This window comes from Chrysemys picta, chromosome 12 (assembly GCF_011386835.1).
Source record: "Chrysemys picta bellii isolate R12L10 chromosome 12, ASM1138683v2, whole genome shotgun sequence".
Classification (NCBI taxonomy): Eukaryota; Metazoa; Chordata; order Testudines; family Emydidae; genus Chrysemys; species Chrysemys picta.
In genome coordinates, this window is record NC_088802.1 from 32,055,000 (window position 1) to 32,070,871 (window position 15,872).

At 45.3% G+C, this 15,872-nt stretch overlaps 1 protein-coding gene across 21 annotated transcripts in view; it reads right to left on the reverse strand.

The window, feature by feature from the left end:
• The window catches only part of MYOCD (myocardin), a 489,253-nt gene that overhangs the window by 71,232 nt on the left and 402,149 nt on the right, over positions 1-15,872 (reverse strand). For 6 of the 21 annotated variants that reach the window (XM_042841235.2, XM_042841231.2, XM_042841236.2 and 3 more), the window contains exon 2: positions 15,488-15,825. The exons of the other annotated variants lie outside the window; for them this stretch is intronic. The gene's annotated coding sequence lies outside the window, so the exon portion shown is untranslated. The remainder of the gene's footprint in view (positions 1-15,487; positions 15,826-15,872) is intronic. 21 annotated transcript variants of the gene reach the window in all.

The following is a 15,872-nucleotide window of genomic DNA, read 5'->3' on the forward strand; positions in this document are numbered from 1 at the left end:
TCTATCTAGGTACTTATTTGGACCTGTCACCAAAGCATGTGAGCTCTTGTAATCGTACATAGGTTTTAATCTCCCATCCCCCTGTGAAGTGGAGAAGTACTACCCCTGTTTGACAGATGAGTAACTAGGTAGAGGAAGTCAGTTGTCCAAGAACACAGAGCAACTCTGCAGCTGACCCAGATCGCTGAAGTTCCCATCTAGTGCCCTCGCCACTAGACCATCCTTGCTAACTAGCACTAATTTCAATCCACTTTTGCACACACACAATATCAGCCAGGAGCAGGAGTGTGATAGCAGCAGCCACCCAACTGCCTGCTCCTCCATGATAAATATGGTCAACTTCATTTTTCCATTGCAGCTCCTTGGAGACTGTGAGCAGAACTGTCTGCCCAAAGGTATCCAGAGATGAGCCCTGGCCTGGCCAGTGAACAGGGGCAGCAAACGGGAGTTTTGCGAACGAATTCTCCAAGTGAAGCAGGAGCAACTACATGACCCCTGGGGTGAGTCTGTTGTCTGTTAGTTTGTTGTTGGGTGCTACTTTCTGGCCATGTGCTGCTTGATTGAAGTTTATAGTGCGTTCTGTCTGAGGAGCCATGTGCTGAGCCTAGTAGCCTGCTAGGCAAGACTAATGAGGCTCTAGCCAGCCATCCTTTGATCCCTAATCTTTTGAGAATCCCGTGATGAGGGTGCCGGGCTACTCAGGGAGAACAGGGTGTGACACCGCATCCCATATTCTTCACAGTGATATTATTAGGATGTGATTATGGCAGAATTATAATGCATTTTGTACAGACGGGTCATGTGAGGTGTTTTGGAAAAGTTATGATTTTCTCAATATGATTATCCTATATGTATGTATGTATCATTTTTGTATCTGAAGTTATAAATACTGACTATGTATCTGTATTTCAAATGTAGTTGCACCTGGGCAACACCCACTAGGCAAAATGTTTCCAGTCTAGATAGCCTGCTGTGAAGGGCCTATTCAAGATAATGGGCCATTAGGAAAAACAATAGGCCTTAGGAGAAACTTATCCCCACCTGTTGAGCCTTCCTGAGAATGCTCCAGACAGCTTGTAAGTAATGACTGCTAGGACTCACTCGGCTTAACTTCTGTACCCGGAAAGATAATGGAGCAAATAATTAAGCAATCAATTTGCAAACATCTAGAAGATAATAAGGTGATAAGTAACAGCCAGCATGGATTTGTCAAGAACAAATCATGTCAAACCAAGCTGATAGCTTTCTTTGACAGGGTAACAAGCCTTGCGGATAGTGGGGAAGCGGTAGATGTGGTATATCTTTACTTTAGTAAAGCTTTTGATACTGTCTCGCATGACCGTCTCATAAACAAACTAGGGAAATACAGTCTACGTGGAGCTACTATAAGGTGAGTGCAAAACTGGTTGCAAAACTGTTTCCAGAGAGTAGTTATCAGTGGTTCATGCTATCAGTTATCAATCATGCTGGAAGGGGATAACGAGTGGGGTCCCACAGGGATCAGTTCTGGATCCGGTTCTGTTCAATATCTTCATCAATGATTTAGATAATTACATAGAGAGTACACTTATAAAGTTTACAGATGATACCAAGCTGGGAGGGGTTGCAAGTGTTTTGGAGGATAGGATTAAAATTCAAAATGATCTGGACAAACTGGAGAAATGGTCTGAAGTAAATAGGATGAAATTCATTAAGGACAAATGCAAAGTACTTCAATTAGGAAGGAAGAATCAATTGCGCGCATACAAAACGGGAAATGACTCCCTAGGAAGGAGGACTGCAGAAAGGGATCTGGGGGTCACAGTGGACCATAAGCTAAATATGAGTCAATAGTGTAACACTGTTGCATAAAAAGCAAACATCAATCTAGGATGTATTAGCAGGAGTGTTGTAAGTAAGACATGAGAAATAATTCTTCTGCTCTACTCCACACTGACTAGGCCTCAGCTGGAGTATTGTGTCCAGTTCTGGGCACCTTATTTCAGGAAAGATGTGCACAAATTGGAGAAAGTCCAGAGAAGAGCAACAAAAATGATTAAAGGTCTAGAAAGCATGACCTATGAGGGAACATTGAAAAAACTGGTTTTGTTTAGTCTGGAAAAGAGAAGACTGAGAGGGGACATTGTGACGTTGCGGTCTATATGGTTTTAAAAAATATGCTAATGAGTGAATATAATGTAACTGGAATATATTTCATGCAAAAGGTCTCTTGAGCTGGCAGGGGTAGAAATAGTCTTGGCACATCAGGTGGCAGCTCTCAAGGGGGTTTACAATAGGCCCTCAGAGTTATATTTCATATTTCTAGTTTCAGATACAAGAGTGGTACATTTATACAAATAGGATGATCACACTCAGTAGATTATAAGCTTTGTAATGATACCTTACAAGAGACCTTTTGCATGAAGTATATTCCAATTACATTATATTCACTCGTTAGCATATTTTTATAAAACCATATAGACCGCAACGTCACAGACATGATAACAGTTTTCAAGTACATAAAAGATTGTTACAAGGAGGAGGGAGAAAAATTGTTCTTCTTAACCTCTGTGGATAGGACAAGAAGCAATGGGCTTAAATTGCAGCAAGGGAGGTTTAGGTTAAATACATGGAGATATACCTATCTCATAGAACTGGAAGGGACCTTGAAAGATCATTGAGTCCAGTCCCCTGTCTTCACTAGCAGGACCAAGTACTATCCCTGACAGGTGCAGGCGACTGGACTAGATGACCTCTTCAAGGCCCCTTTCAGTCCTATGAGTCTATGACTCAGCAAGGTATGCAAGGGCATGTGACCAGGCCACATGACTCTGGACTCCATCTTGGGATGTTAGTATTTTTCCACAAACTGGTCTGGGAACCAAGTTTAAAACAAAGGGTTCCCACCATATGCTAAAGCTATATAAGGCAGGGACTGACATCATCTGTTGTTCTTCACTCCCCACACAAGAGGACTCCTGGAAACACCTGAGGAACAAAGACTGAACTGGGGGAAGTGCTGGATCCAGGCTAAAGTGAGTTCTAGCCTTTGTATGACAATCTGGGGATCCCAAGCTGCAAAGCAAATGCAGCTTGTATCTAGAGAATCTGCAGCCTGCTTGTATCATCAGTCAGGGTGACAAATTGTTAATTCAAATCCTATCCTTCTAATACGTTAAACTTGGTTTGTGTTTTTGTTTATTTGCTACGTAATCTGCTTTGATCTGTTTGCTATCACTTACAATCTATCTTTTGTAGTTAATAAACTTACTTTATGTTTTTAATTTAAACTAGTAAGTTTGGAGTGAAGTGCTGGGGCATCTCAGCTCAAGGGGCAGAGGTTGCATATTCTCTCCACATTGAGGGGGAGGCGAACTGGATAATAAATTCATACTGGTCAGGGTTTTGACCAGGGCAGGACAGTACAGCTCTGGGGTCCTAGGCTGGGAAGCTGGTGGTTATTTTGACTGTAGCCTCTATTGTTGGTTCATACAATGGTTGGTCAAAGAGCCTGCATGTAACTACAGCTGGGTGAGTCCCTACCTGTGTGAATCCTGGTGGAAGTGTAGGACTTGGAGCGGGTCTGCAGCTTGTCACAATAGTACAGTGTGAGAGGGAGCCCAGGCTGGTGAGTCAGAGGGCTTAGTGGTATCCCAGTTCCAGGAGGCACCCCGGGGGAACCATCACACAGGGGATTTAAAAAGCCAGCTTCTAAGTACAGGGGATTTTTGCAAGGAAGTTTAGAGAGGGAGAGTGAAAGCCAGATACGCCCAACATTTTCTACATGTAGGCCAATAATGCTACCCCCCAAAAATAAAACCTGCAATAATAAAATTAATGCAGGCAGAAGTCCAACTGTGCAGGGGGGCTATCCAGTTCACTGCACTGAATGCAGCATGTACAACTACCTGCGTTGTTGGCAGGTAGCATATGGGTGCATTCGGTGCAAGCAGCTCATGGCCCTCATAGACTGAATATGAGCTCTGGAGACCAGAGTGGCTGAACTGGAGGAGCTAAGGGAAATGTAGAGGTACAAAGATGAGACTTTCCAGGACAGAGTAGAGTGGTCCCACCCAGGGCCGGCTCCAGGCACCAGCTTAACAAGCAGGTGCTTGGGGCGGCCAAGGGAGAGGGGCGGCACCTGCGGCAATTCGGGGGTGGCAGGTCCCTCACTCCCTCTAGGAGCGAAGGACCTGCCGCTGACCTGCCGCCACCGATCGCGGCTTTTTTTTTCCCCCCCCCACTTGGGGCAGCAGAAATGCTGGAGCCGGCCCTGGTCCCACCCCCAGTGTGACAGCCTCTGTGCTGTTGAGGAGATCATCAAACTAGAGCGCAGGAAAATGATCCCATAGTTGGGACCCTCCTTCCAGATGCTGTCATGGTATCTTCGGACACTGTTATTAAGAAGAGATAGGTAAAAGTAATGGGGGATTTGATTATTAGAAATGTATCTTGCGGGGTTTGTGATGACCAGGAGAACTGCATGGCTAATTGACTGCCAGGTGTGAAGGTTGAGGATCTCTCGAGACATCTAGACAGACCTATGTGTAGTGCTGGGGAGAAGCCAGTGGTCATGGTGCATGCGGGTACCAATGACATATGGAAAGGTAGAAGAGAGGTCTTGGAGAACAAATTTAGGCTGCTAGGTAAGAGATTAAAGTACAGGACCACCATGATAACATTCTCTGAAATGTTTCTAGTTCCATGTGCAGGGCCAGTTAGACAGGCAGAACAGCAAGGTCTTGATATGTGGATGAGATGATAGTGCAGGGAGGAAGGTTTTAGGCTTATTAGGAATTGGGGAACCTTTTGGGAAAGGAGGAGTCTATACAGGAAGGATGGGCTCCACCTAAACCAAAACGGAACCAGATTGCTGGCATGTACAACTAAAAAGGTTGTAGAGAGTTTTTAAATTAAGGGCTGGGGGAAATCTAAGGTTTGGACAGAGACATTATGAAGGGAAGGCTTTATTAATTGGGGTTCTCTATATCCTAGTAAAGAGGAGAGGATAGAAGTTGATAAAGCACAGGTAGGAGCTGAATAGAAACAGTCAAATGAAAAAGAATTCCATTGAATTACATCACATGAAGGCAGACAACTAAACAGTGACAAATTTTATAAGTGCTTGTATACAAATGCTAGAAGTTTAAATACTAAGGTGGGTGAACTTGAGTGCCTGGTATTAAGTGAGGATATTGCTATAATAGGCATCACGGAAACTTGGTGGAATGATGATGATCAATGGGATACAGTAATGCTAGGATACAAAATATATGTGAATGACAGAGTAGGTCATGCTCAGAAGGAAGTGGCACTAAATATGAAAGAAAGCATAGAGTCAAATATAGCAAAAATCTTAAATGACTCAAACTCTATCATAGAATCTCTGTGGACAGAAATTCCATGCTTGAATAATAAGACTATAGCAGTAGGAAGATACTACCGGCCACTTGACCAGAATGGTGACAGTGATTGTGAAATGATGAGGGATATTAGAGAGGCTACAAAAATAGAAAACTCAATAATAATGGGGGATTTCAACGATCGCCATATTGACCAGGAATATGTCTCCTCAGGACAGGATGCATAGATGAAACTTCTGGACAACATTATTGACTGCTTCTTGGAGCAGCTAGTCCTGGAACCCATAAGGTGAGAGGCAATTCTTGATTTTTGTCCTAACTAGCACACAGGATCTGGTCCAAGAAGTGAATACAGCTGAACTGCTCAGTAATAGCGACCATAATGTAATTAAATGTAACATCCTTTTGTTTGTTTGTGTGTGTAATACCAAAGTAGCCGATCACAGTAGCATTTAACTTCAAAAAGGGGAACTACACAAAACTGAGGCAGCTAGTTAAATGGAAATTAAAAGGAACAGTCACAAGAGCAAAATGCCTGCAAGCTGCATGGAAACTTTAAAAAACACCATAATAGAGGCTCAAATTAAATGTGTACCCCAAATAAAAAAAAAACAGTAAAAGGACCAAAAAAAGCCATCATGGCTAAACAATAGAGTTAAAGAGGTGGTTAGAGGCAAAAAGGCATTAAAAATTGGAAGTCAAATCCTACTGAGGAAAATAGAAATGAGCATAAACTCTGGCAAGTTAAGTGTAAAAATATAATTAGGAAGGCCAAAAAGGAATTTGAAGAGCAACTAGCAAAAGACACAAAAACTAACAACAATTTTTTTTTAAAGTACATCAGAAACAAGAAGCCTGCCAAACAATCAGTGGGGTACCTGGATGATCAAGGTGCTGAAGGAGCACTCAGGGAGGACAAGTGCACAAAAGCTAAATCAGTTATTTTAATTGGCCTTCATTGCAGAGCGTGTAAGGGGGTTTCCCACAACTGAGCCATTATTTTTAGGTGACAAATCTGAGGAACTGTTTCAGATAGGTTTTGGAGCAAATCGATAAATTAAACAATAATAAGTCACCAGGACCAGATGGTATTCACCCAAGAGTTTAGAAGGAACTTGTACATGAAATTACTCAGCTACTAACTGTTTTATGTAATCTTTCACTTAAATCAGGCTCTGTACCAAATGAGTGGAGGATAGTTAATGCAATGCCAATTTTTTCAAAAGGCTCAAGAAGCGATCCTGGCAATTATAGGCCGGTAAGCCTAACTTCAGTAACAGGCAAATTGGTTGAAACTGTAGTATAGAACAGATAACTGTTCTTTACTACACATAAGTGAACACAATTTGTTGGGAAGAGTCAACATGGCTTTTGTAAAGGGAAATCATGCCTCACCAATCTACTAGAATTTTTTCAGGGTGCCAGCAAACATGTGGGCAACGGTGATCCAGTGGATATAGTGTACTTGGACTTTCAGAAAGCCTTTGACAAGATCCCTCAGAAAAGGCTCTAAAGCAAAGTAAGTTGTCATGTGATAAGAGGGAAGGTCCTCTCATGGATCATTAACTGGTTAAAAGACAGGAAACGAAGGATAAGAATAAATGGCCAGTTTTCAGAATGAAGAGAAGTAAATAGCAGGGTCCCCCAAGGATCTGTACTGGGACCAGTGCTGTTCAACATATTCATAAATGATCTGGAAAAAGGGGTAAACAGTGAGGTGGCACAGTTTAAAGATGATACTAAAGTACTCAGGTAGTTAAGTCCAAAGCAGATTGCGAAGCGTTACAAAGGGATCTCACATAACCGGGCAACAAAATGGCAGGTGAAATTCAATGTTGATAAAGGCAGAGTAATGCACATTGGAAAACATAATCCTAACTATACGTACAAAAGGAGGAGGTCTAAATTAGCTGTTACCAATCAAGAAAGAGATCTAGGAGTCATTGTGGATAGTTCTCTGAAAACATCTTCTTAATGTGCAGTGGTGGTCAAAAACGGTAACTGAATGTTCGGACCATTAGGAAAGGGATAGATAATCAGACAGTAAATATCATTTTGCCACTACATAAATCCATGGTACGCCCACACCTTAAACATTGGATATAATTCTGGTCACCCCATCTCAAAAAAGATATATTAGGATTGGAAAAAGTACAGAGAAGGGCAACAAAAATTATTAGGGATACGGAAAATCTTCCATACAAGGAGAGATTAAAAAGACTGGGACTGGTCAGCCTGGAAAAGAGGTGACTAAGGGGGATATGATAGAAATCTATGAAATTATGAATGGTGTGGAGAAATGAATGTGTTGTTTACCCCGTCACAAAACACAAGAAGCAGGAGTCATCCAATGAAATGAATAGACAGCAGGTTTAAAACAAACAAAAGGCAGTACTTCTTCACGCAACACTCAGTCAACCTGTGGAACTCATTGCTGGGGATATTGTGAAGGCCAAAAGTATAACTGTTTAAAAAAAAAAAATTAAAGTTCATGGAGGATCGGTCCACCCATGTCTATTAGCCAAGATGGTCAGGGATTCAACCCTATGCTCTGGATGTTCCTTTAGCTTCTGACTGACAGATGCTGGGACTGGATGACAGGGATGGATCAATCAATTATTGCCCTGTTCTGTTCATTCTCTCTGAAGCACCAGGCATTGGCCATGGCCAGAAGACCGGATACTAGGCTAGATGGACCATTGGTCTGATCCAGTATGGCCATTCTTATGGCCATGGGTAATTGTTGCCTTTTTTGGAAACATCTTTCTGCTTCTTACATGTGTATTGAATACTGCCAATGCTGTTGCTACAGGGCTCCCAACTGCAAGTGCACTTGTGTTAGTTGTGGCAGAGAATGCCCCTTTGATACTTTGGTGAGGAGGAAAGTACAAGGGTAATCACTTGCTCTTTATCCACTGGCAGGGAGTACAGTGCTGTAGCTACCTATTGGCTGCTTGGATGGTCCACTGCTGCACTGAGCAATAAGTGTGGTGACAAAAACTCAGGTTACCTATTGAGTCTACAATATCCTGAATATATCACTGGGCTGCCACCCATGTTCCTGAACTCACATCCCATTGCAGGCACTTAGCTCAGTGTGAGGTACCTGGACTACATCTAGTTCAGTGCCTACTCAGAGAAATGGTAGGCAAGGTCCCCTGGAAAGACCAGTTAGGAAGAAAAGGCAGTTCTTAAAAGATATTATTCTAGAGGCTCAACAGCAAGTTATTCTGACACAGAGGAAAGATAAGAAGAGCCACAGGAGGCCAATGTGGCTGCACAAGGAGCTTTTTAGCTATCTACAAACCAAAAGGGATACATACAGGAAATGGATGGAAGGCCATGTCACCAAGGAAGTATACATAGGAATAGCACGAGTGTGTAGGGACAAAATCAGGAAAGCCAAGGCAAAGAATGAGTTACAGCTGGCAAGGCATGTTAGAAGAAATGAGAAGGGGTTCTTAAAATATGTCAGGCAAAAAAGAAGATTACGGACAGTGTGGGTCTGCTGCTCAATGGCGAAGGTGAGCTGGTAATGGAAGATGATAGGAAGGCAGAGCTGCTCAATGTCTACTTTGCTTCAGACTTCTCTCAAAAGATAACGTGACTGGATGACTAGCAAAGTTACCACGGAGAATAAAGGGGAAGGGATGCAGATTGGGACAAATAAAAAGCATGTAAAAGATCTTCTGACCAATTTGAATGAATTCAAATCAACAGGACTGGATGCTAGTCACCCGAGGGTAATGAAGGAATTAGCTATAGAAATCTCCGAAACACTGGCAATAATATTTGGAAACTCACGGATGACAGGAGAGTCCCAGAAGACTGGAGCAGGGCTAACATGGTGCCCATCTTTAAAAAAGGGGGAAAAGGAGGAGCTGGGGAAGTATAGATCATTCAGCCTGACCTTGATACAAATAATGCCAAACCAGCTTGATTTCCTTCTTTGACTAGGTAATTGGATAGGAGGAATGCGATGAACATAATCTATCCGGACTTCAGCAAGGCTTTTGACACAGTCCCACATGACATTCAGATAGGTAAGCTGGAGAAACATGGGCTTGGTGGAACTAACATTAAGTGGATACATAATTGGTTAAACATCCGCAACAAAGGGCTGGTCTACATTACCTGCAGGATCCACGGGCAGCGATTGATCCAACGGGGGTCGATTTATCGCGTCTAGTCTAGATGCGATTAATCGACCACTGAGCGCTCTCCTGTCAACTCCTGTACTCCACCAGAGCGAGAGGTGCAGGCGGAGTCAACGGGGGAGCATCAGCAGTCAACTCACTGCAGTGAAGATACCACAGTGAGTAGATCTAAGTACATCAACTTCAGCTACATTATTCACTTAGCTGAAATTGCGTAACTTAGATCGATCCTCTCCCCTAGAGTAGACCAGACCAAAGTAATTTTTAATGGAATTAACTATTAAAGGGAGGTCTCAAGTGGGGTTCCACAGGGATCTGTTCTGTGTCTGGTGTTGTTAAACATCTTTATTAATTACTTGGATGTAGGAATAAAATTTGCAGATGACACCAAACAAATGGGGGTTGCATCCCTTTGGAGGATAGGGCTAAAATTCAAAGGCATCTTGATAAATTGGAGAACTGGGCTATAGACAACAAAATGAAATTCAACAAAGACAAATGTTAAGTGCTACACTTAGAGAAGGAAAACCAAATGCATAAATACAGAATGGGGGATAACTGGCTTGGCAGCAGCACTGCTGAGAAGGATCTGGGAGTTGTGGTGGATCACAACTATAACATGAGTCAGCAATGAGATGTTGTTACAAAAAAAGCAAATGCAATTTTAGGTTGCATTAACAGAGGCATAGCATGTAAGTCATGGGAGGTGATGGTACAACTTTACTCGGCACTGATTAGGCGCAGCTAGAGTACTGTGACCAATTTTGGTCACCAATGCAAAGAAAGTATGTGGAGAAACTGGAAAGGATCCAGAGGTGAGTAACAAAGGTGATCAAAGGGATGGAATGGAAGATATATGAGCAAATGCTGAAAGAACTGGGTATGTTTGATTTGCAAAGAGGAGCTTAAGGGGGGGACATGATAGTGTCAGATAGTTGAAAGGCTGCCATAAAAAATGTGGGGAAAAAGTTGTTCTCTCTTGGTACAAAGGGCAGGACAAGAGGCAATGGGTTCAAACTACAGCATGGCAGATTTAGATTGAATCTCAAGAACAGTAGGACAATGGAACAGACTGCCATTTTAGTTATAAATATCCCAGATGAAGAGGTTTCATCACTTCCTATCACCGTTCTCACATGTGCTGAAGTCTGGGGATTGCTTCACTATTTCAACCTCCCTATTGTGCCAAAGCAGGCAATGTGCCCCAAACAAGTGAGCAGGGGGCTGAGAGCAGTTAGCTACCAGTGAGTTCAAATCTCACCTCTTCTTCTCACTGCTGACTACATTTATGTGTATTTCACAGCCTTCACAATTAAGCAAAGCCTCATATACCAGTTCAGGAGATAGTGAAGTATCAGCGACACCATTTTTCAAATAAATTAAGCGAGAGATTGTCCAAAGCCACTTGGGACAAAGATGGGAAGACCACTCAGGTCTCCAATCCAGCAGAATTAAGACTCAGTCACTCTGAGTATGCTAAATCTATATGCTTGGCTACCTTGTGTATAATAACTAACCACTAGACCATGCTCCCTGTCCAGACCTAGGAAGAGAATCCAGGAGTCCTGATGCCCAACATTCTGCTGCTGTCTAACAAACAGCACGCAATATGCTGGCAATGTGTGTGCCACATTCCCTGCTAGTGGCTAGTCCAAGCCCAGGCTAACAGTTACTCCTGTAGGTCTAGTGTAGAGACCTGGACTGAAGATATAAACTCTGATGATGGGACGCACCCTGCTGATGAGCTGCAGAGAGGGGAGAGTGAGGTGCCTAAGCATGGGATGCACAGAAGCCAGCATGCTGAGCTGACTAAGCTAGCCAGTCAGAAATGCTGAGGAGAGGGGTGTGGCCTAAATCCTTCCCCTTTCAAGGGCAGTTGGGTGTCTAACTCCATTGGGATTTACAGTCATGCCTCTCCTGGAGCTAAGCGCCTAAGCTAGGAGAGATCAGTCCTTTCCTACAGGGAAAGAGAGAGAGAGACTCATCCCTGAGAGCCGGCTGGTCAGGCCACTCCCCCCCGGATGTGGGAGGCCTGTTTTCTAATCCCTGCCCTGCTGATCTTAGAGCAGGAGACTTGAATCCAGCTCCCCCATATCCCAGGAGAGTGCCCTGGCCACCAGGCTAAGGTGGAAACCTCTCAAGCTCTCCTGGACCATTGTGTATAAATGCTTAAATATTAATTGGAACAGGGACTGGCTTCCCTTCCCTCCTCCGGGGAGAGTGCCCTCACCACCAGTCTTGAGTCACACTCTTGTGCTCCCCTTTGTATGGGTTAGGCATACCCTCAGAATGCCTACCAGATTGGGCCCCTTTGACACAGTGGGAATTTCCTGTAATACTTTTTATGAATCCTAAATGTGCCTCAGTTTCCCCTATATTTTGCATGGTTTCCCAGTGGGGGGGAAAAGGACTAAGTTTGCTCTCAGGGCAAGCTAGGAGAGATAGCTATGAGTACTTCCCTTAGCTCTTTGAGCCTGAATAGGTCATTGAAAAGGATTGGCCAAGACTGACCCCATATCAATTGAAAATCTTAGAAGCCCATGGCAAACCCAAGCCCCAGGACACTGACATCCAACGACCCAGAGGGAGATGGATTTCCCTGCCTCTCAGCGGGGAAGCTGAGCAAAGACTCCCAGCTCAAGAAAAAACGACATAAGAACATTAAACTGGCCATACTGGGTCAGACCAATGGTCCATCCAGCCCAGTACCCTGTCATCTGACAGTGACCAGTGCCAGCTGCTTCAGAGGGAATGAACAGAACAGGCAATCATCAAGTGATGAAGGACTGGAAGGTGTGAGATGGGTGATAAAGGGTTGGCTTCTGGAAGGAGTCTGGACTCCCTCACCTGTGAAGTAAGGAGGTCCAAATGAGAGAGAGAGACAGCACTTGAGCATGGGGTTCACAAGTGTGGCTGGGCCCTGGGCTAATCGGAATGAACTATGGTGTAACTTAGTTCTGCCTCTCTGTGCTGACCCTAAGGACTTGCAGATTCTGTAGCCAGGTGACTAATAAAGATTAGCAAAGGACTAACAAATGCTGCCTGTGTCGCTGTAATACTCACTGAGAGCCCTGCGCCCTGAAGGGGACAGTTCAAGCCTCCCGCAGGAATCTGGCTGGGGTAAGTCGCTGCAGGGAGCCATGGAGAGAGACAGGAATTGCTGGGGCTGACAGCCCAGTTCCAGAATTGTAGAGGCCACAGGCCTGCCCCTGTGGACAGTGTGGGTCCTTGAGGCCTGGCCCACTACAGGGGTCACTCCCAGGAGCCTGGTTACAGGCCGAGCATAGGCCAGATCCTGTGACAGCCCCACAGCCGAGACAGGCAGCGGAGAGCCTAGTTTGACAATGTACTGGGACCTAGGTGTGAGCGAGGGCTCCAAGCACCTTGGCAGTGTCAGGACTTAGGCAGGTTTGCACATGTGCTCCAGCAGGAATGTAGGTACCTCAGGGACTTTGCGTGCCTACGCGATTAGGTGGCAGCTGAGAGGTGGGTTTTGAGGTTCTTAGTGTTGCATAAATGTTGGGCTTTGCCATTAACATGGCAGTTAGGTGTGTCAATTGATTTGTGGATCCATTGGTTGTGGGCTGGGTCTAATCTCAGCTCGTTCAATCACTCAGTGGTGTCAGTGGACTCATGCCATGGTAAGGGCTGTTAAAAAGGCAGAATTATTTTCATGGGTCAATAGCAAAGTGAGACTGGATTGCCTGGTTTAATTACATGATCACACAGTATTTTTTCAGAGGGAGTCAGATCTCCCATGGTTCCACTCTCTCCCCCATGAGGAGGGCAGCTCGGTCCAACACCCAGTCACAGAGACACCACAGCCAATCACCACAGAGTCAAGACCTCAGGACTTTCATCTCCCAGAGACCCTGTTTAGGAAGAGCAGACTGCTCAGACTCAAGGGGACAGCACCACCTGTCCATATTCTGTTAGCATACATGGGAGCATCCACCACAACAGGTGTCACCAGGTGAACTTGTCAGACCTCTCTACACCTAGGTGCTGGAACTAGGGGTGCTGGGGGTGCTGCCACACTCTCAGGTGTGAAGAGGTTTCCATCATATGTTGGGTTTACAATTTGGTTCAATGGCTCACAGCACCCCCCACTATACAAATTGTTCCAGCCTCCCTGCCTCTGCAGAGGCTGAACATGTGTAGAGGACATTCTACCCATTAACCTGTGTCAGTCAGAACATGCTCCAGAGTGACTGAGAGAAAAGCCTCCTTCCAAACAGCTGTGACAAATGCGTGAGAATCCTGGCACTGGTTTTCAGGGCAGGATAACTCTCTTACACAAGCTGTGGTCAGAGTCTGCACCATCCTGTATAGGAAGGTTTCATGTTCAAAGCTGAGATGCTGAGTAATGGTTAATCAGTGTGGCATATTCAGGCCACCAGAGGGCCTTTGGTGAGCCAGCCCAGCTCTTTCCTGGCCACCTGGCTTACAGGCTGCTTGGAAACAGGATGAACCTAGAGACTGTTTGTTTTACTGCTGGCTCCAGGGTAACAGCTGAGATGCTCTTGGGGCCAGGCCTGTCTTATGTGACATCAGACTGACAATGGGGCAGAATAAACCTGTTTGAAACCTGCAGTTGTATTTCCCTCCCTGCAAACCCTGGTAGTTTTGATCTGGTCTGATCATCTGCCAAGTTTGTTTCAAGCCCTAAGGCCAGATCTGAGTGCCAGGCACAGATAGCAGCCTCAAGGGGGAGATAGTTGCTGTGTTAGAGCTCTGATACACACCTCACCTCCAGCCAACCACAGGGTATGAGCTGCTCACTGTAAGCTCAAAGGGATGGAAAAGCCCCTGATAAAAGGGAGCAGCAGATAGACCTGTCACACTGCCATTAGGAAAGGGAGAGCAGTTCTTTCCATGGTACTGCTCGCTCCTGGATTTCCCTGGGCAGAAGGGGCGAGATCTGTGACATGAGAAATCCCTGCCAGTTTGGGACCGAGCTGACACCACTGATGTATTTTATTGGCTGGATGAAAAGTGGGCTTGGGCAGTGCACGGGCTGCTGCAGAGTTTAACTTGCCAACCGGACGCATGGGGTGCTGAGGAGTGACTCTGCTTGAGATGCTCTTTCTTTTCCATCAGAAACAGATCCCCAAGGAAGCAAACAAAACTCCCATTGCCATCCATAGCTAGTAGCAATGAGCTCTGCAGACACTGTGCTTCCTCGGGCCCCCATCGCCCCTCAGAGAAGCTCTCGAGGCTGGTGTCCAACTGCAGAGGGTTAAAGAATTAATGTGGGAGCCTGTACGTTGCATTCAGCATTCAACCAGACCTGTACATCCTGCATGCAGCACTAGAAAGGAATCTGCATTCTAACCTATACACTTCAAGATGTCACTTCACTGGGAGAGGGGGAGGAATTAGGGTGGGAGGCAGCTTCCAAAGGGGGCCCTGGACTGCTCAAAAAATGCTACCTGTTTTCTGTGGTGTCTGGGATTAGACCCAGAGTCTGAAGTCACCTAAAGCTACTGCAGCACCTCTGAATCCTTCCCAGATGCAGGGATGCCAGGGCCTCTCTCCCACATTGGGCAGAGCATCAGCATGTGCCTGTTTAGAGGCACCTGGCTAACTTGCACTTGTTTTGAAACTGGCTAATATCAGAACATCCCCATTTCTGAGAGGGCCCCTGTAAATAGCAGAGCCCCATGTCTGCTTTTAAAAGCTCCACTCCTGGGTGCTTATAAGGGTCTTTCCTCTCTGTCGATGCTCCTAAAGGGTATTTCAGCAAGCGAGAAGCTGCAGAGCTAAGTGACTGGCTCCAGGTAGAGTGCTGGTGAATGTGCAAAGGGACCAAACTGGGCAGCAGGGCAAGGTTGTCTTTGCTCTTTATCCTTCCAGTTCCAAGTATCTGAGGTGCTACTTGTAGGGGCAACAAGTACAGTGTTTCAGACCAAAATGCGACTTTCCAGGTGACCCCATAAATAGGCAGAAACCTCTCCCCTGGCATAGAGAGAGGCTGGCTCTGAATACCTGAACTGTAGGATTTTGCAGATGCCCCAGAGCTGCGTAATGGGCTGAACCAAATGCCTGGATCTGAACATGTCCAGACTTTGAGAGTTGTTCAAAACCTGGATCCAAATTCTGCAGCTCCAGCCTGACTGTTCTCAGAGTGCCAGTCACCGAATTCCAGCCCAGCCCCTCCTGGACTCTAGTCCTTCTTGAGGGTTCAGCTTAGCCTGTTAACCCTTCCCAGGTCCATCTGGCTTCTTTGCTGCTACCAGAGGCTGAGCAAGTCCTCTCTGCTACGGAAACCATGTGTCACACCGATGGGCTCCCTCCAGCTCTGAGCACCCCATTTGGTTCAAGTCCTTAGGCAACAAGAGAAGAAATTCAGCCAGTTACAGCTCCAGCTGGC